Source organism: Paroedura picta, chromosome 4 (assembly GCF_049243985.1).
Source record: "Paroedura picta isolate Pp20150507F chromosome 4, Ppicta_v3.0, whole genome shotgun sequence".
In the NCBI taxonomy this organism is placed as follows: Eukaryota; Metazoa; Chordata; class Lepidosauria; order Squamata; family Gekkonidae; genus Paroedura; species Paroedura picta.
In genome coordinates, this window is record NC_135372.1 from 45,574,894 (window position 1) to 45,595,678 (window position 20,785).

The window sequence follows — 20,785 nt, forward strand, 5'->3', positions numbered from 1 at the left end:
AGCCAAAAGAGTCTCCTGGTACCTTCAAGACAAATGAATGTGTTGTAGCCTTTCCTTGCTCATTTCCTCAGGTGTACTAAGATAAATAGAGCTTACGATTCTGGGTTAGGAAATTCATGAAGCCTGCAGCAGGTGGGGTTTGGGGAGGGGGGAAGAGGAAGCTCAGTGGGGTACAATGCCATAGAGAGTTCACCCTACAACGTAGCCATTTTCTGCAAGGGAATTGATTTCTGATTTCTGAAGACCAGTTGGAATTCCAGGCGATTTCTAGGCATCCCCTGGAGGTTGGCTATGCTAAGAAGTGTGCAAAAGATGAGATTCTCAGCCCTGTGCTTGTATTGCAATACTAGCCCAGGACTGTGGAGGTGCTGGCAAGGGAAAACCAAGCATGGAAGGAATCCTTCAAACTTAAATTTCCTTACAGTCCACAGTCACAAGAATGCTTTCACGCTTGCCAGGTCAAACGTTCTGCTTATTGCAGAACTGAGACCATGCTTTGCTAAAAACTTGATTTCAGATGGCTTTCATGATTGTGTGTCTGGTGCAATAGAAACCATAGAGAACCTTAAACTGAGGTTGCCTGGTGTCCCCATCCTCCTTTCACTCTTTAAAACTGGAAATAAGGCTAGTAAGGTGGGAGCTATAAGGAAGAACCAGTGGCTCAAAAGTGGTTAAGCACTAATCGAAGCATCCATCCTGTGTGTGGAACCTGCCCTATAATCCACTTTCCATTCCACCTTCTGTTGGGTCTTCCTCTTTTCCGACCTCCTTCAACTTTTCCTGTTGTCTTTTCCAGTGAGTCTTGTCTTCTCATGTTATGACCGAAATATGATTGCCTCAGCAAGACACAATTAGTATTTAAGCTAAATACAAGGGACTAGAGTTTCTAACGCAGGGCGAACTTGCCCTCCATCTCAATTCAGAATTCAGCTCAGCCCAGGAATTACACATTATGCCAATACTGAATTCAGGGATGGACTGGCCATTGATTTAAAGTGCCCCATGAGCTGCTGCCCAGGAGCAAACAGAATCAAGCCCCAGTAGCTCTGCTTAGTCCTACAGGACCTTTCAGTGGTGCCAACAATGGTAGTCAGTTCATTTGTTGCCTACATTGAACCCAGCAGATGGTGGTTTGGGTAAAAACAGTGAATGAGGCCTCAAGGATCTCTTCTAGTGGCTTGTTCATGAACCATTTTAATTTTCTAGTCCATCACACTTGAACTTGAGACCTACATGGCTTGGAACAAGGATAGCTGGGAGTGTGCCTCCTGTATGTATGTATGTATGTATGTATGTATGTATGTATGTATGTATGTATGTATGTATGTATGTATGTATGTATGCATGCATGCATGCATGCATGCATGCATGCATGCATGTATGAATGACTCTTTATTCTTGTATCCCATCCTTCCATGAGGCTCAGGGTGCATAACATCAGTCAATAAGTACAATTATAGATAACATTAAATGTTAACATCATAAGGTAAAGGTAAAGGTATCCCCTGTGCAAGCACTGAGTCATGTCAGACCCTTGGGATGACACCCTCTAGCGTTTTCATGGCAGACTCAATACAGGGTGGTTTGCCAGTGCCTTCCCCAGTCATTACCGTTAACATCATATTTTACATTAAAAACACATATCAGTATCACTGCACAGTATCTCAGTTATGAACCTGTCTGGACACTGAAATAGTATGGTAGGACAGGGACTAGGATGGCATTTCTTGTAAGTGTCCATGAAAAACAGAGCCCACTATAAGGCATGGGAAGATTCCTTTTGAAAATTATCATGGCATTAAAAATCTCAATAGAAATAAGGTGATAATCCTTGTTGTTTGGCCTTTTCTCCTCCATTTCTTTTCTTTTACGAAAATCCATCAAGCAGTGTGTTCACTTCTAGTCCATTAGGGAAAAAAAATTTAGCCACAAAATGAAATTGGGGTGGGTGAGTGGGGAGTCTGTCATATTAAAAATAACCCACCAGCATCACTTTCTCTCCGTTAATAATAGGGAAACTGGAGTGATTGATTGATTGATTGGATACCTCAAAACTCTTGACAGCTGCAGGGACAGAGGTCAAATTATCAAGACAAATTTAATCATTTTAAGGGATCACTTTGCATTCACAATGAATGTGCAAAGAAACCTTTTTTTAAAAAAAGCTATATAAGGTGTGATCTGAGGTACTAAGAGGATATGATGATTCTGTGACATCTTCCAGTGGTTTATATGCAGAATGGAGAGTTATTATGATGTGAAGGTGAGCCAAATTATTGGCCCATTTACCCCTCTCACTTGTCTGCTTTGGCAGGTAGATGCTCTTAAAGCTCCCAGGGAGCAGTTGCTACAGAGAGTGCTACTATTTCTACCATATTACTGGTGTTTTGCAAAAATCTGGAAGCATTTTACAAATTTAGGATAGGCATTTAATTCAGGCTTTTGGATCTTGGCTGTAAATTTTAAACAGCTGGTGCTCTAGCATTTTACTGACTGTTGCAGAGCAGACCAGACAAGCAGCATCTTGAACAGTAACCAGATGCATTTCAGCAGAAGCTTTCCTGAGTCAGAGCTCAGTTCTTCATATTCATGAATGTGTACAGCCCTTGGGCGTTTTGGGCAATGCGTACCTCTGGAAAAGTGAACTCTGGGTCACAAAAGTTTAGGCTGAAATAAAATGGATTACTTTTTAAGGTGGTAATTTTGCTACAACAGATTAAACAGCAGTCAAACAATAGGCGACATACCATCTGTCAATCAATCCAAAGGATTACGCTGTTGTTCTGCTATGCATTGTTTTTATTATAGTTCATAACATGGGCAGCTTTTTAAAAACTATGTACCTAGCAAACCACCCCGTATTGAGTCTGCCATGAAAATGCTGGAGGGCGTCACCCCAAGGGTCAGATATGACTCAGTGCTTGCACAGGGGATACCTTTACCTTTACCATGGAATGTAGTGAAGCAGATTTCACATTTTAAAAATAAATACAAAATATTTCTTACTGGCTGAGGAATGCTGCTCAGTATTTAAACTCCTGCTGGCAGGTAGAAACACACAATTCCATGTTGGGCAGTGGTCTTCACCTCCTGGCTCATGATCCCTGTGTGTGTGAGGGGTCACTATAGAGCCACCATAGGTTCCTTTTTGGAATGAGCTCAACACTTCACTGTGCTTGACTCAAGTGGTAGTCTGTTGCCCATGGCCCAGGTATTAGTGAGATCATACCTCTGGCTCTTCCTTTTTCCTGACACATTCCTGCCAGTCCTGTGGCTTCCTGTCACATGCTTGTTGCTCAATGGAGCTTATGTTCCATCTGAATTTTAGGTCTGTAAAAGTTAAAGATTACTGATTTAGGATGGATGACCCAGGCTACCCTGATCTTACCAGATCTCAGAAGCTAACCTTTTTGGAATTGTAAACAGCAAGGGCTGTTCTTGGGTGCTCTCTAGTGACATCGAGTGGTCATTAGAGAGATTGCAGGGCCATGTGCTCTGGGGATTCCTTTGTTTAAGCTGGGCTCCCGCCTGCTTCCTGTTTCTTCAGGAAGAGTGGATCAGTGTGTGTGTGCTCTGAAGCAAGGAGCAGATTCTATTAAGCTCTCTGTGCTCTCCATCTGTTGATGTGTAGGCTACCTGCAGCCTAGCCACGAGAGGCTTGCAATGTGCTGCTTTTATAACTACTCTTTATGTTTTTGTACTCTGCTCCTGTAAGGAGACTGAAGCAGTTGAAGAAGATATATTTTGGAAATAATCTTTCCCAGTGAAGATTCTCTCTTTTAAACCTCAAACCACTGTGAGTCTGCATCTATGCCTCATCCACAAAGCTCATAACTGTATGATTAAAAAATCCTCTGCAGCTCTGTTTCTCTAGAGGGACGCAGGACCCAGCCAATTCCAAAAATCTCACCAGTAAGCAGGGTCAACCTTGGTTAGTACTTGTATGGGAGATCACCAAGTGCAGGGGCCAGCAATGGCAAACAGACTCTCTTTGCCCCTTGCCACAAGCTATGACTTGACAACAGTTTTCACCACCACAATAAATGCTCATTACAAGATTACTTCACAGAGGTCAAATGTGAGGACACTGTATCCTTAGTGCTTGTATAGCAGAAATTAGCCATCGCCATATGTCTGCAACCTGTGCCCTATTAATAAAAGGGCTCCAAAATAAAGTTAGAGGGAAGTTCCATAAAATCATCAGTCTGTCATGATATCCAAATATTTGTAGTTTGTCCAGATGCTGTAAAATAGTGATTGGTATGCCTCTAGTGCTGTTAGATACTGATTGCTACTGCATGACAATTAATTATCCCATCTTACCAAATATCCAGCCCTACAGATCAGGTATTGTCAAATACAAACTACAGTTAGCAAATGGCCATTGACACATATCTGAGAATGGCAAATATTGCTTGTCACTGCTTGTCAGTTTTCAGATGCACTCAGATGTTGACTGAAATGTGCCAGCCCCTGCCAAATGGAGCTGCTTTGTTCCTTCTGTCAAATATTGTTAAATAGTGTCCACACCATGTCTGAGGCTGTCAAGTTCTAAATGCTACTGCATCGGCACACCTGATCATCGTCTGCTTGGATTGATAGCACGAATAACAGGGATCACATGGTGATAGCTTGGCCAGGTTATCAGCAGACAAGACCATTAAACATTTTCTAAAAACTCCAAAGAGGAAACTCCCTGGCCTTTCATGGGATTTCCTGTGGTGACAAATACCCCTTTCCCTCTATTCCTTTTTTGCCAACACCGAGTTAGGAAGCTCTTCTGGCATGCTTTGTGTAGTGGTTAAGAGTGGCGGCTTCTAACCTGGCGAGCTGGGTTTGATTCCCCAGTCCACCCACAACCCACTGGGTGACCTTGGGCTAGTCACAGTCCTGGTAGAGCCTCACAGAGCATTTTCTCTCAGAGCTCTCTCAGTCTCACCTACCCCTACAGAGTGTCTGTTGTGGGGAGAGGAAGGGAAGGCTCTCTGTGAGTCTCCTTAGGGTAATGAGAAGCTTGGCTTCCCCTTTTTCCATTTTTTCTTCTGGGATCTTCCTCACAGAATGAGTTGAGATCAACTGGCCTACCCTGAACTGTTTTCTATCTTTGTTTGTCCTTTCAGAAGCCTGATATTGGTGCCTGAGTTATGGCGACCAAGGTATGTTTAGGAAGTGTTTCAAAGTGCAGGACTAAAATGTTTTTGGTCCAAGTTCAGATCCCTCCTGCTCAGTTCCCCCTGGCTCTAATCTGGCCCATTCTGGACCACCTTCGGTCCATTCAGTTCTGGTATTTAAGAAGGTGCCTGCGCTGCTAAAGAGGGCTTCATTGGTGGCTCTTACTCCTGCCTGGTCTCAGTCTCCTTCCCCAGCTGCTTTGTCTCCTACCCACTCACAATTGGAAATTCCAGCAAAGAAACATTAAAAACTCTAAGCTTAAGGAAAACTCTGACTGGATAACTAAGCACAGCAGGCATCATTTACCTTCTAAAAAGTCTGCAGATCAGATCATCATTGTGTGGCCTCCTTGCACTCCGTCACCATCCTTTGATTCCTGACCAGGGACCCTTATAAACCTGGATGGTGATCTTTTTGGTATCCCACCTGGCCAATTACCAAGACCAGAACTGAACCCACTTTTGGCTTGGCAACAGCCAGAACTGCCTCAGTACTACATGCCATCGCTTTACCTTAAGAGATGGGAATCCCAAAAACTTGATCCGTGTAGTTTTGGTTGGGATCAGAAAGACCCTTAGTTCATGGGGAAACGCCCTTCCCTTGCTCCATTTCTAGCCATTTGATCAAAACAGAGAACCAGGCTTGCAGGGCACAGGCCGCCCATTCTATTGAATAATATAACCACCAAAGCCCTCTGCTTTTCTCTACCTTAAGGAATCTCACAGCAGCTTACAATCACTTTCCTTTCTGTTCTACGACAGATACTGTGTGAGGGAGGTGGAGCTGAGAGAGTTCTGAGAGAACTGTGACTGGCGCAAGGTCACCCAGCAGGCTTCATGTGGAAGAGTGTGGGATCAAACCCTGTTCTCCATATCAGAGTCTGTGAATTTTAACGACTGCACTACACTGGCTATACCTTAAGGATACTATTTAGTTACTATGTACTTTTGCTCCCATCATGTTCCTCCTGCTTTGAGACTGATTAGTTAACTTATTACAAGAAAGATTCTGTGACTTTATGCTACAAAACTTTGGGGGTTGTAGTTTTGAAATATAAATGTTTGAGCTCATAGCCTGTATAGGTCCCAGGAAAAATCAGTGCTCTTCTGATACCAACAATGGCAACTGACCCCGCCTACCATGTTTTGTTTTTTAAAACTGCTGGGGTTTGTCAAGCCAAACTAGAAATCAGGGGTCATATGTGAATGTTGTAATTGTATCTCTGAGCATTCAAGCCATCCCCTGAACCTGAAATGTCCCCACTTCTAAAGGGAGGGGAGGCACTAAAATGGCCATGAACCAGTTACCTGGGGGGGGGCAGTTCAAATTGGCCCCCGCAGGAAACCCAAACCCATTCTGTGGAGAGAGTTCTTTTGCAGGATCAGCTGTTTAGCAGTTTCGGGGGGGGGCTAGTTCAAACCGGATATAAAGGTAAAGTAAAGGTATCCCCTGTGCAAGCACCGAGTCATGTCTGACCCTTGGGGTGACGCCCTCTAGCGTTTTCATGGCAGACTCAATACGGGGTGGTTTGCCAGTGCCTTCCCCAGTCATTACCGTTTACCCCCCAGCAAGCTGGGTACTCATTTTACCGACCTCGGAAGGATGGAAGGCTGAGTCAACCTTGAGCCGGCTGCTGGGATTGAACTCCCAACCTCATGGGCAGACAGCTCCAGACAGCATATCGCTGCCTTACCACTCTGCGCCACAAGAGGCTCATTCAAACCGGATATACCACATTTTTTTTCATATGCCACATTTACTTAGGCAGTATGTTTGATTACATAAAGATTGTTTTGTTGTGGCGTTCTCCTAATGTGTTCTATTGATGTGTCAGCACTGTCCTTTTACGTTAGTAAAACACCAAAATTAAATCTTTCAGATTGATTTTTATGATGGCACTGAAATGCCATGTATGTCTGTAAAACACTACACTAAAAAAGTGCTGATGGCATTAGATGTACAATTACTTCAACTCTTGGTCGTTGTCTTTTTTCCCCCCAGTGTCTTATCAATACATTTCCAATGTTGATGCGGAAGAGCGGGAAAGACACAGGCAAGGAATCGAAAGCCACAGCATAGCACACATGGGCTCGAAACAAAATATAGAAACAGAAAAGAACTATGGAGAATTCCAAATGCCACCATTCCACTTTGGAGAAAGTTAAGGTAAGTCAAGATTCAAATCTTTGGAAAGAGGTTCCTAGGACATCTTTGGAAGTACCTTCTTATACTGAGTCACTGGAAAGACTTGTGCCTCTGTAGTACGAACTGAAGAGTCTATGACATGTTTTATAGAGATAAACGCAGGAATTGTTTCTACTCCGCGTATCACTGCTGTGGGAACACCATTCCTGTTATGTAAACCATATACAATTACTAGCAGGATTTAAAATATGGTTGCCCGTTTGGATGTTTTATTTAAGAAAATAAATAAAAAGGGCGATGTTATATAATAAAGATTAGTTGATCCAACCAAGATTTCAGCTGGTGAGAAAGGGCAGAGGGGCCCTTGACTACCATTGACTAAGTCTTAAGCTAATACTGTCAGACACAAATAAAATCCTAACGAAAATGATTGCCAAATTTGCTTGGGTAGCTATAAAAATAAGGCAGAGCTGGACCAACCCCTACCCTAATACTTTTACACTGGATCCATATGCAATTGTTCTTATTTCTCATTCTTATCCATAATTTGATTTTACATCTGTAATTTTATGTTTTCTACTGGTTGGTCTATGACCGTAAATAAAAATTGATTGGTTGATTGATTGACTACCAAAAAGACAGTGCTGGGGATCATAGGACCTTCTGTAGTAAGGAGGGGAATTGGGTGAGGTTGAGCAAAAGAATCTGGCTGGTTTCAACCCATGGCCATATATTAGCTTTAGTTTAAAATTGATGTTTAAAGTTTCTACTGCAGAAGAGGAGAGCTAAAAACATGTGCACTTTAGATTGTTTTAGAGAAGTGGTTCTCAACCTGGGGGTTGGGACCTCTTTGGTGGGTCAAATGACCCTTTCACAGGGGTTGCAGCAGGGCAAACAGCTTGGCTGGGGGGGGCGCCATCTACACAACAGCCTTGCGGGGTAGATCAAGATAGAGCGTTCATCTGTCTGGAGCAGTAGAAAAGAGCATGATCGGTATGGTGGGACAAAAGGCAGAACTGAACTGAGAAACCCCTGAAAAAAAGCCAATTTATATAAAATCCTGAACAATGGATCTTCACGCCATTGGTCAGTTTCAATTTAATTTCTGTGAAAGAACACTTGCATAATGTTATGGTTGGGGTCACCACAACATGAAGAACCGTATTAAAGGGTCCCGGCATTAGGAAGGTTGAGTACCAGTGCTTTAGCACTTTAAACTTGTTTCCTTTCCACCATAGACTTCTTTCCCTTTTTATTATTATTCTTTTTTTGGTGCTTCAGCGTGAGGTACGACTCTAATTTGTTTCGTGTTCTGATTCATTCTTAGCATTTGACTCATCAGTCCCAGCAGAAATGGCTCAGACTTCCATCTAGATTTCTCATTATGGCATATTCAGAATCCTGTTTTTCATTATCTCCCTAAAAGGGACTTTAAAGCCAGCATTCTCCAATAATAATAATAATAATCTTTATTGAAAGATTAAGCTGCGAGGTTTGTTTTTTACACTGTAGTATAGAGAAATGGGAAATCCTGACTCTCCTAAAAGTTTGTGAACCAGAAAATTAAGTAAACTGTAACTTCTCATACTTCAATTAGCTAGCAGTGTAAGTGTTGTGGGTATGAAGAGTTCTGTTTGCTGCTAAAAATCTCTATTATACATGAAATGTGGTCCTCTGTTTAGGCTATTCACACTTTTGCTGACCACATTTTGTTTAGAAGTGTTCTAGCTGCTCTATTCAGGCTCCTTTGGATAGGCCCAGCTTCATTATTTAAATGCTCCTTTCTGCCTTTTCCTTCGTTAAGAGGAGTAAAAGCTATAAGGCATGCACATTAGCATTCATGGCTAGCAGTGAGCAAACCGAGTACATTGTAAAAGGAGCATCCTTAACACGGTAATTGACCCTGAGAGCATTAAAGTATGCCGGGGTTTACTTTTAACTGAACTCCAGGATTACAGTTGGTTTTTAGTGATGTTATGTCATGCAGTTCATCAAGTAGCACACCTGCTGTGGTCCGGCACATTTTGACATGAGTCTCATGGTGGACATTGGTTTGTAGCTTATATTTGCAAAAAACTTTTGTTTTGGGAGGAAGTAGTACTTGCACAACTTTGCTGTGATATTTTGTAAAAAAAAAAAAAAAGCACAGATTTCTAGCTTTGAATTTTCAAAAGTCTTCTGCTGCAGGGCTAAAAACAGGGCTATACACAATAAGCAGTTAATTATTTGACCTTTGTATCTGACTTATCCAGGGTAACACAGACTCTAGTAGCTTCAGAGTATGCCATTGTAATGCTGTTTACATGGAGCTGCCTTCGGTTAATCTGACATATGGATGCCTGTCTGTGGCTATTCACTGGGATCACATTAAAGCTGTTTTGGTTCATCTTGAAAGTCAGGGTGGTGTGGAGGTACGCAGCAGTGTCCTCTAATCAGGAAAACCAGGTTGGATTCCCCACTCCACCACATGCAGCCAGCTGGGTGACCACAGGCCAGTCACAGTTCTGTCAGAACTCTCTGTGCCTCACCTACCTCCCAGGGTATCTGTTGTAGGTAGAGGAATGGTAGGTGATAGTAAGCTGCTTTGAGTCTCCTTTGGGAAGTAAAAAGTAGGGTACAAAAAACAACTCTTCTTCCTTTCTGGACCTGATTCTGAATAGCTATTTAAAGCCCTAAATGGTTGGGAACCAGGATATCTGACTTCTCCATTCTGAGCCTACCTGACCATTAAGGTCAGCTAGTGAGACCATGCACTTGGTTTCCCCATCACCCTTGGAGGTTTACTAGTTGACGTTTGGCAATGGCACTTAATGCCATCTCCAGAAATACATGGTTCATTCCTTCTCATGTTTAGGTGGTGAAAATATTTCTGCTTAGAGTGCTTTGGGATCTGCTTAAATGGCTGCATTACAGGACTGGTCATAGACTGGATGTCATTAAGCTGCTGGTCTCTGTGCTTATGCAGTGTGGGGGTGTTGACCTTGTTAAATGAACCAGTTTTAGAATTGGCTTTATTTGTAGGTTTCATCATGCTGCCGTGTATTGCAAGCTTAAAAGGTTTTAGTAAAAATATTCATGTACTTTGTTTCATTTGTGAAATATGAATGGCAAAATGTATTGCTACTGGCAGGGCCAATCCACAGGTGTTTGGGGATAGTTGGAAGGAACAGGTTATAGAGACTTTGTTGGTTAAGTAGCTAAGTGGGTATCAAGTCTGGTCAGATATTCAGGGAACCCTTTATACATCTCCTTGTTGGATGATGAAGAAGGGTATTATATAAATGGGAAAAAAATGGCCATGTCTGTCAGAAACAGTTTGGTTCTGACAAATTATTGTGGTTCCAATGTGTATCTTTCCATATATCCTGTGTATAGTTGGCCTTTGAAGAGTAACCAACTGATGTGTTAATTGCCTTGCCTTTCTTTGGAGAACTGCTTTTATGTTGCAAATCTTGTTGGGATTGTACTGTAAAAGCTTTGAAATTTACAGTTCTTACCTGGAGATTCCTGAGTTTGGAAACTGTCACAAACCATTTGGAATGTTTGTTCTTTTTTTCATCAGCATGCCTATGCTATTCGGTTTATTGTTGTTAGATATATAGATCACTCTAGAAAATGTGTTGTGCTCTCCTTTCCTTCTCCATTCGCACCTCCCTTCCTCCCCTGTCCTTGGGCTCCCCTGTCATCTCCCAGCTGCCTGGGTTGTTTTCCCCTTGAAGTTTCCCGTGTTATTTGAGCAGGGGTGGGAGTAGAAAGGGATATATACTGTGTTTAATTTCCTGAACCCCAGTTCCAACAAAATATATGTTGAGTTCACTTTCTTTCTTTGGAATAAACCCATCTTTTACATCAAGTCAAAGACTGTTTTCTGGACAACTGAAGCAACCTGACAATGCCAGCTCTTTGCATACTTCCATTGTTTCCAATATCTATTATCTTACTAATTTTCCAGATTTCAACAGCTCAGCTGTTGGTATTTTCCTTATAACTGATCCCTTTGGGTGCTGATTCATACCAGCTGGTGTGGTGCACCAAGGGGAACTGAATTATGTATCTTTTGCTTCAGAGAGCATGGCAGATTTAGGTTAAGCATGGTACATTTTAGAAAGGAGGCTGTCTGTCAGTGGTATATCACTGCATCCTTTGCATACAAGTTTCCAACTGGCATGTAACAGGGCTGGGAAAGACCTTTGTCTGAGAAACCTGAAGTGCCATCACTAGTCAGAGCAGTGACTACTGGTATGTATCAAGAACATTTTTTATCCCACTTTTTGTCCAGAAAGCTCAGAGCAATGTGCATGATTCCTCCTTCCCCCTTCTTATCCTCATGTCTATCCTTTAAGTTAGTTTCAGAGGGTAGTTGTGCTGATCTACAGTTGAACAGTTAGATGTGAGTCCATAACACCTTACAGGTCTACAAGATTTCAGGGTATAAGCTTTTGAGAGTCAATGCTCTCTTTGTCAGATATGAGTTGGTATATGTGCCTGGAATATACTGATTGGTCTACTCAGGAAGTTTCCTGGTCCAATGGAGATTTGTGTTCTGATTTCCCTATTCTGATACCTTGATGACTACCCCATGCTGGCACAGTTCAGCAGAAGGCAGTTTCTTATTTATCCTTCATGTGCAGTATCTGAGGAACTGTATTTCTCAATATCCACCCCGCCCCCACACACACACCAGAGAGTATCAAGTGCCAATTTGTCAGTAATCCCTGGCCCCAAACAGATCCACCTGGCCTTGACCAGAGCTAGGGCCTTTTGGGCCCTGTCCCAAGCCTGTTGGAATGAGTTGTCAACTAAGATTAGCGCAATGATGGAGCTATCACAGTTCCACAGGACCTCTAAAATGGCACTGTTCCATGAAGCATACGACTGAGGCCAGGCCAGCTTAACATCTCTTCTCTCCAGTCCCCCCCCCCTTTCTTCTTAGCTCGACATATGTCCCCTGCTGATAGCCAATCTGTAAGCCAAATAGAAGATGGTTGTGGGTGGAGTGGGGTTTGGGTGGCCATGGTAGGAAGGGGGCTGGGTCAGGACTTTTAATTATAAATTCTTTTAATTTTTTTGTTATGAATGTTTCAACTATTTTGTAAACTGCCCAAAGCAGTAAAGAAAACTCCATGAAACACTGAGCCCTGAAGGACTATTTATATGATAAATACCACTGAGGAAGGAAACAACTTTGAAAATAGGCTATTGGAAAAGAAAAAAAAATGTGTTTATACAGAACCCGTTTTGGTTTATGCTTGTACATCATAGATATGAAGGCCATATCTATAGAATAAGTCAATATCTACAGAATAAATTGGAATAATTAGATTACAAAAAGATTACATTTTTGTACCAGCCAATTGGCTGAATTTTTCCAGTTCAGAGCCCACTAGAAGCAGCAGCACATTCAGCCATCCTTCTCCTCCATAAAATTAATCCCCAAAATTATTTGATATCCAACAAAGATGGATAAGAAGGGAAAAGAGACAATGACCGTTGCATTGATGTCTTCCATCGTGCAGCTGCAGTTGCAGCTGCAAAGGTCTGGATTGTGTCCCACTGTAATGGATTGTGCCCTACCCAGTGAGATTTCTTATCTGAGCAGAAAGGTATATTTGTGCCACTGATCAACAGGTGAAATCCGACAGTAATAAAGATTTATGGTCTTAACTTGAAACACATCAGTGGTCTCATCAACAGTGCATGCCTACAAGCATTGTTCGCATGGGATGAACCAGTGATTCAGTTTGATTCATGGCACGCATACACACTTTTATTGTACTGTACAAACACCTAGCAATTGAATTTACATAAAACTGGATGAAAAATCACCTACCAATCATCCTAAAATAGGATTCATTAATTTAACAGCTCAAATCACTTCTGAAATTTGTATCATTGGCATAAATTGCTTTCTGATGAGTACGAGTGCCTCATTACTCAAATGTACAAACTAATCCAATGTCATTTGTATCATCAAACAAGAATAAAGAACTAATTATCCAAGAACCCCAGTTTAGGAATACAGTTGTTGGTTGGATGTAATTTTTGGACAGTCATCAGTATATATGGAACCACATTAAAGTATTATTGTCCTGACCAGAGGCAGCCAGACCTCATGACAGTAGTATAGGAAGTCATCAGAAATTAAGTCTGTGTAGCCATAACCTTTGGTGCTGATGAAGCAGAAGGGAGCCCCCATGAAATCAAAACTAAGTCATTTTTCTCTGAGGAAGTACCAAATCAGTCTCAAGTCAAGCTTATTAATCCTGACTGGCCAACTAGGGAATCCCGTATTTCCCTGCAAGCCTATTGACCCTTATCCTGAATCTCTTAGCATTTTCAGTGTAGATAAACTTTGACCAAGCTTCAGATTTATTATGATCACCTCAGCCTCCTGGACCCATTCTGATTTTTACCCTAGCTTTAGCAGTGAGTCTGCATTTGTGGTTTCCACCTTTTTCATACGTGGTTCTTCTGTTTTTGGTAGTGAGAGCACAAGAATGTGTGGTTACTCATTAGCTCCCGATGACCGTTTATGCACTGGAAACTTCAGTGCCCTGGCTCCCGTGCAGGAGCACAAATCGGGGGCAGATGAGGTACACCAGGCCAAATGCTCCCCCATGTGGGTGCAGGAAGAGGTGGGGCAACCTGCCACGACTAAAACTCCAGCCTGCAGCCCGGCATGAAACCTCCAGTGTGTAAACGGTCAATGAGACCCTTCAAGATTTGTCTTTACTCCTCTTATGACATAGTTTGATGTGGCTGTATGATGATATGACCCTAAATATTATTTCACTGATGGCATGTAGCTGCATCTTGCATTTTCATCTGTTCCATATAATTTTTCACTGTTTAAATAATAGTAAACAATTGGATGTGGAGGAATTTAGTTGGGTGAAATGAATGTAGTTGAACAGACTGAGAAGATAGCAACTGGCAAACCTAGTCACATATGATGATGATGATGATGATGATGATGATGATGTTATCCTTTCAGTCGTGTCCGACCCTCGGCAATTCTATAGGAAACTCCTCGCCATGCGCCCTTGTCTCTGACTGCTTCTTTTCTCTGACATATAGCCACATATAGGGGGGAGAAGAATTTATGATCATCATCATAATTTGTATTTGTCCTTTCCTGTTTCCTTAGACTTGCAGTCATGAAGTTCTTCTGCTCATCATTGTACCAGAAAGGTAGTAGACAGGAGTATTGGCTATTTTAACCCCCTCTACCATGAATGAAAGTAATGGACAGAAGTTCTGACTATTTTTTGTGTAATTCAAGACTAATGATAATTTCTTATTTTTTATTGCCCCTTCACTCTAGAAATAGTGCACATTATTTGGAACTGCTGTTGATGGCAGTTCAGCATCTTCAGGTAATGGGAATAATGGCAGCTCACTTCTTAGGACTAGGTGCAAATCTAGGAACAAGTTTCAGCTCATGACCCTGAAGCACTTATTGCCTTGGGTTCTCAGAGGCTGTCCTGTGCATTCCCTCATGAACATGGGTCAGTCAAGAAAATACTCAGGACATCATTGTCTGTATATCTAGCCCACATTAAGAAAGATGGTCCCATAACTCTCTTTCCCTTGGACTTGCTAGAATTCAACTATTAATATAACTCTTCCAAGAGTTACAGTGCAAAATTTGTAGTGACACTGGTTTTTAATTGGCTTACCTTTTATTATGACATTATATAACATATATAATTTACTCTGTGTCTTTACTCTGAATTGCTTCCCAGAATCCGATGAATGGTGGTGGTTCTGGAAGGGATCTTACTATCATTCAGTCAGCCTCAATTTTGCTTCCAGGATAGAGCAGAATTCCCACTGAATTCTATCTGAAGTGGAGTTGGTGGGATTTCTATTATGTCACATAGGAATACAGTGCTAAATTCCCTTCATTGTTAATAAAGTGTTTTAGGTACTCTTAAGTATGCAACATGTAGGATGATGAAATCCTTGCAAACACATGCAGATTGGCTCATTAATCTTCTCCCACAAGAGTCGTGCTAATTAAGAGACTATAGCAGGACGAACAGGATCTAAAATAAAGATATAAATCTTTTCAAGATTATCATGTGTCTCCTGAAACATTTTGGTTGCTAAGATAGAGGTGACTGGGTATATTATTTGAATAAAAAAAATACAGAGTTTTTTTTCTCCACACATACATAAATCTCCAAGTCTTCATTTGATATAGCAGCCTTTGAGGACAGCTGAAAGTGAACTGTTGATTATTAAATGCCCACGGTTAGGGTAATCTTGGTGGCATTTCCACTGCTGTATTTTTTATTCACTGAGGATCACCAGTACTTAAGTCTGTGTTCAGGTCTTCAGGTCTGGACTCCTCAGGAGAAGATCAGACAGGGGGCAATAAATGGGCTTACAACCCCCCCCCCCCAACACAGCACATGTGCCCAAACTAAGCAGGCTGCCAAACTACAGCAATGACAAGGGCAACCCAGGAAAAGAGAAGCAGCCAACTTTGGCCAAGTGACAGAGAAATGGCGCATCAGAGCAGGAACAGGACAGAACTGGGTCCAGTGAAGCTGGAGGCACCCACAGTGACAAAGAGTGGGCAGGCCTCTGGGAGTCTGATGACCAGGCTGAGAAGAGGGACAGCAGAGCTGAGGATGAAAACAGAGCTGCAGAGCTAAGCAGATCAGTCATGCTCATCTCAGAAGAGTTGGTCTTGCAAATCCTGATTTCAACAAGCCATTTGTGGCACAGACAGATGTGTCAGACTCAGGCTTGGGGGGATCCTATCACAAGATGAAGACAGCCCGGAACACCCTGGATTGTTCTTTAGGAAGAAATTCCAGCTGGCCGAGTGGAACTATTCCATGTTGAAAATAAATCCTGTCCATAAAGTGGACAGTAGGAGCTCTGCAATATTACCTGACCAGTAACCCCTTTGTCTTAGTCATTGACCATAACTCCTTCTTGCCTTGATATAACATCAGCAGGGCAACAAATTACCAATTAGCTATCCAGGATCTTCAGCAGCAGAGGCCCAGACACAATACCCAGGGCAGGGCTATGTATGGCTCCAGAGGTCCAGGCTCCCCAGGCTAGAGGAGATGACTGGCTAGGGGAGCAAGGACCAATACCTGGGCTTCTAACTTCCCCTACACACACTTACGGAACCCAAGCAGTCTGCCAAATGCAAACAATGACAAGGGCAACCAGGACAGTAAGAGCAGCCAGCCTTGGTCAAGCAATGGAGAAATGGTGGAGCAGGAAGAGGGTAGGTTGAGTCCCCAGAAGCTGGAGCCACTTGCAGTAGCAAGGACTGGGCGTGCATCTGACGTCTGATGTGAGGGACAGCAGATCAAAAGGTAAAAGCAAAGTTTCTGAGCAAAGCTAAGCATACTGGCCATACCTATCCCAGGGAAAGAATTACAAAGATATAAGGTGGGTGGGGAAGCATTATGATTGCAATGCAGGAGGGGCAAGTGAAGGAAGGAAAAGAATAAAAGGAGGTTCCAAGGCAGAGAGGAAGTAGACAAAGAGTTTGTGAGTTAACCAGCTCTGAGTCAGGGGAGAAGCCTAAAGTGCAATTGGCATGACTAGACCACATTCTGGAGACTGGGGAGCATCATAGCAGTGAGTGGTAAGATGGCAGAAGTCAGTGCCTATCCCAACAGGATCAGCAAACTTAACATTCTGGTGATTGTATTTGGTGGTATATTCTACTTTCTAAAGATATATTAGTCTGGGTTGAGTTGCGTCTAAATTTTGCCTGGGATCACATTTCTAGCTGGATGGGAAGAAAGCTGCTGAGGAGAAACGCTCTAGGAAAGATTACCTAGAAAAATTTCATGAAGAACACTAACGAGAGTTTTTAGTCAACCTATCATGTATGTGTCATCTTTCTTCTGTCGCTGTTCAAGAAAGGAGTGAGCAAAATTGGCAAGCACTGTGATTGGATTTGCCTGGAGTTAAAGTCAATGGTGAATGTTGAATATGGATGGTGAATATGGCTGTTCCTGCTCAGGGACTGCCAAACAATTTAAAGGAAATCAAAAAGTATGTGTGAATAAGTAGAGAGAAAATTCCCAGGGTGGCCACACATATCCTGATTCATTTAAAATCATGGCTCTTAGGAAAAGCTCAGGCAAAAAAATTACAAATACATTGGGTTCTTGAATATATTTTTGCTAAGATGTGGACAAACAAGACTTTTCTGCATTGATGTTTTCCCACGCTTTCACAGTGAATTCCCATCATGTCTCCCACCCCACCCTCCATTTGGCATTTTCCCTGCTTTCACTGTGCACTTCCATTGTGTTAAATTTTGCATTCTGAATTGATTTTTCCCCCACTTCAGCGCTCAGTTTGTTTTCTTATCCCCAAGCTTATTTGAAAGTGCTTTGTGGTGGTTTTTCCTCTGGCTTCGCTCACAAGGCAAAGGTAATTTAAAAGCATAATGATAACCTTGGATACCCCCCCACTCTTTTTTGCCCCTTGGAGGCCACTCCACTGCCCACATTGTGCAGTGTGGTTGGTCTCTTCTTATTGGTCAGTTTTGTACTGGGCATGTTGTCTGGAATTGTAAGGAAAAATTCATCAGGCTGCATTTACTGTCTGGAAGCCGTCTTAGCGAAATGTTGGCAGTTGTCTCCCTTCATCAGACTAGAAGCTCAAGTACTGCTTACTTCTTCCATGTTGTCGATGTCTACCAATACATCAGTTCCTCACAAGGCTAGGATTTCTGGAGGGGAAAAGATTCCCAGCGAAAGCTTTAAACAAAGTGTGTGGATGTACTGTTTAAAGTTTAAATAGTCATGTTCCCTTTGTTGAGAATGCTTACTGCAAGAGTGGTGCAAGTGTCTTGGCAGCTGTATGGAGGTGTACTTTAAAAGCCACTGATGAGCCATCTATACGGAGAAGTAGGAATTGGGACTCAAGTGCCTCCTCTGGAGAAGTTAGGAGGATTTGTGCAGATAGGTATAGCATTGCAAACTTCATTGTACCACCTCCTTTCTCTCCAGACTGATTTTGCAATGTCCCAGGAGGTTTTGGGCATGTGGTAGGGACAGCCAAAGGATGGTGTCTTTTAGAATGACATTCCAGAAAGTTTCTGTGGGACCTATGGAAGAAAGAGTCACCCTGTTCACTCAGTTATTACAGTCTTCTTGTGCAGATGTGAAACTTAGAAGGGAAAAGGGGGAAAGTTAGTTCAAAGAAAATACTACTTGCCAAAATCTGGGATCAAACCAGGGACCTTTACATCTTCAGTCTAATGCTCTCCAAACTGAGCAATTGACTGTGTTCAAAGTCAGAGCTGGAAAATGACCTTCAGATTGCTTTCATGCCAATTCAGTTCACATTTTTTTGCTTTGGAAAAGCTCATGATTTAAAAGTGGCTGTCCATTAGTGGAAAGCTAATGTCACACGAAATGCCTCTCCTTCTTCCAGCCTTCTCCTTCCTGAGTTGGGGTAGAACAAGTAGCCAGATTGGCTGAAAAGCTGTTCAAGGTACGTCCATTAAAAAAAAAATCCCTGCTTTTTAAAAGCAAAAAATATGTAGTAAAATGATTAAAAAAAAATCTTTCCCTCTGCGATGTGCACCCGAAGTCACTGTATACTTCCTAAAAGAAGCTGAAGAATCCAGTATTTGAATGGAGAACTACGGGCATATAAATGAAAATAGCCAATACTGAAAGCCTCCGTAACTGAGAATATGCTGCAAACATCTGAAATCATCACAAAATTGTTCAGATGGATTCTTGAAGTGGCAAGCTCACAATTCAATATGTCAAATGCATGCATTTTGTGTAAGCGTAGAAATATCCTTGCCATTCCTGTACTATCTAGACCTTGCACATTATTACAGGGCTAGCAAGTTATTTATTTTGCCATCCATATAATTCACTATGAGAAAATGCCTCAGGTAGAGGGCACAACATTCTTCAAAAACATACACATGATCATTATAGTACCAAACAATGAGCATTGGCTGTTTTTAAACAAAGAGCAGAATTCTAACTAGCATCTGAGATGTCAGTTGTGTGATCCTTGAATTGATAGATCCCCCCTGCCCATTTATTAGTGTCTTTTCAAAGTCAGGTACCAAATGAGATTTGAACCAAGTACTCAGGCAACTATGCCAGTACTGTTGTTGTTCCAAAAGGCAATAAAGACATTATCCCTTTCCAATCTTGTCCTAGAAATCAGTGGGAGACTGGGAAGGGGAACTGTCAGTGTCAAGCAGTCAGCATGGTGTAGGGGTTAAGAGCGGCGGTTTCTAATCTGGTGAGCCAAGTTTTCTTCCCAGCTCCTCCACATGCAGCCACTTCGGTGACCTTGGGCCCATCACAGCCCTGATAGTGCTGTTTTGACTGAGCAGGAATATCAGGGCTCTCTCAGCCTCACCTACCTCATAGAGTGTCTGTTGTGGGGAATGGAAGGGAAGGTGATTGTAAGCTGCTTTGAGACTCCTTTAAGCAGTGAAAAGCAGGTTGTAAAAACCAGCTCTTTTTAGAATCATAGAGTTGGAAGGGAGCTCTAGGGTCATCTAGTTTAGCCCAATTCAGAATGCAGGAAATTCACAATTACCTGCTCATCCACAGTAACCCAAATTCCATGTCCAGATGATATCCCCCCCAACCCCCCCCCCGCCAGAATCCCTGATCAGTCTGGTCTGGAGGAAATTCACCTTCTGACCCTGAAGTGGTGATCAGCATTTCTCTGGGCATGCAAGAAAGAGCCGGAAGAGCCATGCTCAGACACAACCCCTTCTGCCCATCCATTTACAATCTGATTTAGAAAGAAATCACCATTTCTGTCACATGACTGTCCAGCCTCTGCTTAAAAACTTCCAAAGAAGGAGAACCCACCACCTCCCGAGGAAGCCTGTTCCACTGAGGAACTTCTCTGTCTTCTTCTTCCATTGGGGAAACCCTTCTATAGCCGTCAAGAAACCCTAGGGTTTCATGAAACCCTGGTTAAGAAACAAATCTAAACAAATATAACCCACTCTCTATTCATTTTTGTTGATTATGTGTTCATTTTAGTGACTTTTGTTGCCATGCCCAAGGAACTTTGACAAATGGCACTACAAATGACAGGAGTTTGTTCTCTCCTAGGCCTAGTCTGCACACAAAGGATAATGCACTTTCAATGTGCTTTGGCAGCTGCATTTTCCAGTGCAGAACAGGGAAATCTACTTCTAAAGTGCATTGAAAGTGCATTATCTATTGTGTGCAGACTAGAATCATAGAATCATAGAGTTGGAAGGGGCCATACAGGCCATCTAGTCCAACCCCCTGCTCAATGCAGGATTAGCCCTAAGCATCCTAAAGCATCCAAGAAAAGTGTGTATCCAACCTTTGCTTGAAGACTTCCAGTGAGGGGGCGCTCACCACCTCCTTAGGCAGCCTATTCCACTGCTGAACTACTCTGACTGTGAAAAACTTTTTCCTGATATCTAGCCTATATCGTTGTACTTGAAGTTTAA

At 42.4% G+C, this 20,785-nt stretch overlaps 1 long non-coding RNA gene across 3 annotated transcripts in view; it reads left to right on the forward strand.

The window, feature by feature from the left end:
* The window catches only part of LOC143836771 (uncharacterized), a 174,392-nt gene that overhangs the window by 16,826 nt on the left and 136,781 nt on the right, over positions 1 to 20,785 (forward strand). For all 3 annotated transcript variants that reach the window (XR_013230726.1, XR_013230725.1, XR_013230724.1), the window contains exon 2: positions 7,174 to 7,338. This is a non-coding gene — a long non-coding RNA (uncharacterized LOC143836771). The remainder of the gene's footprint in view (positions 1 to 7,173; positions 7,339 to 20,785) is intronic.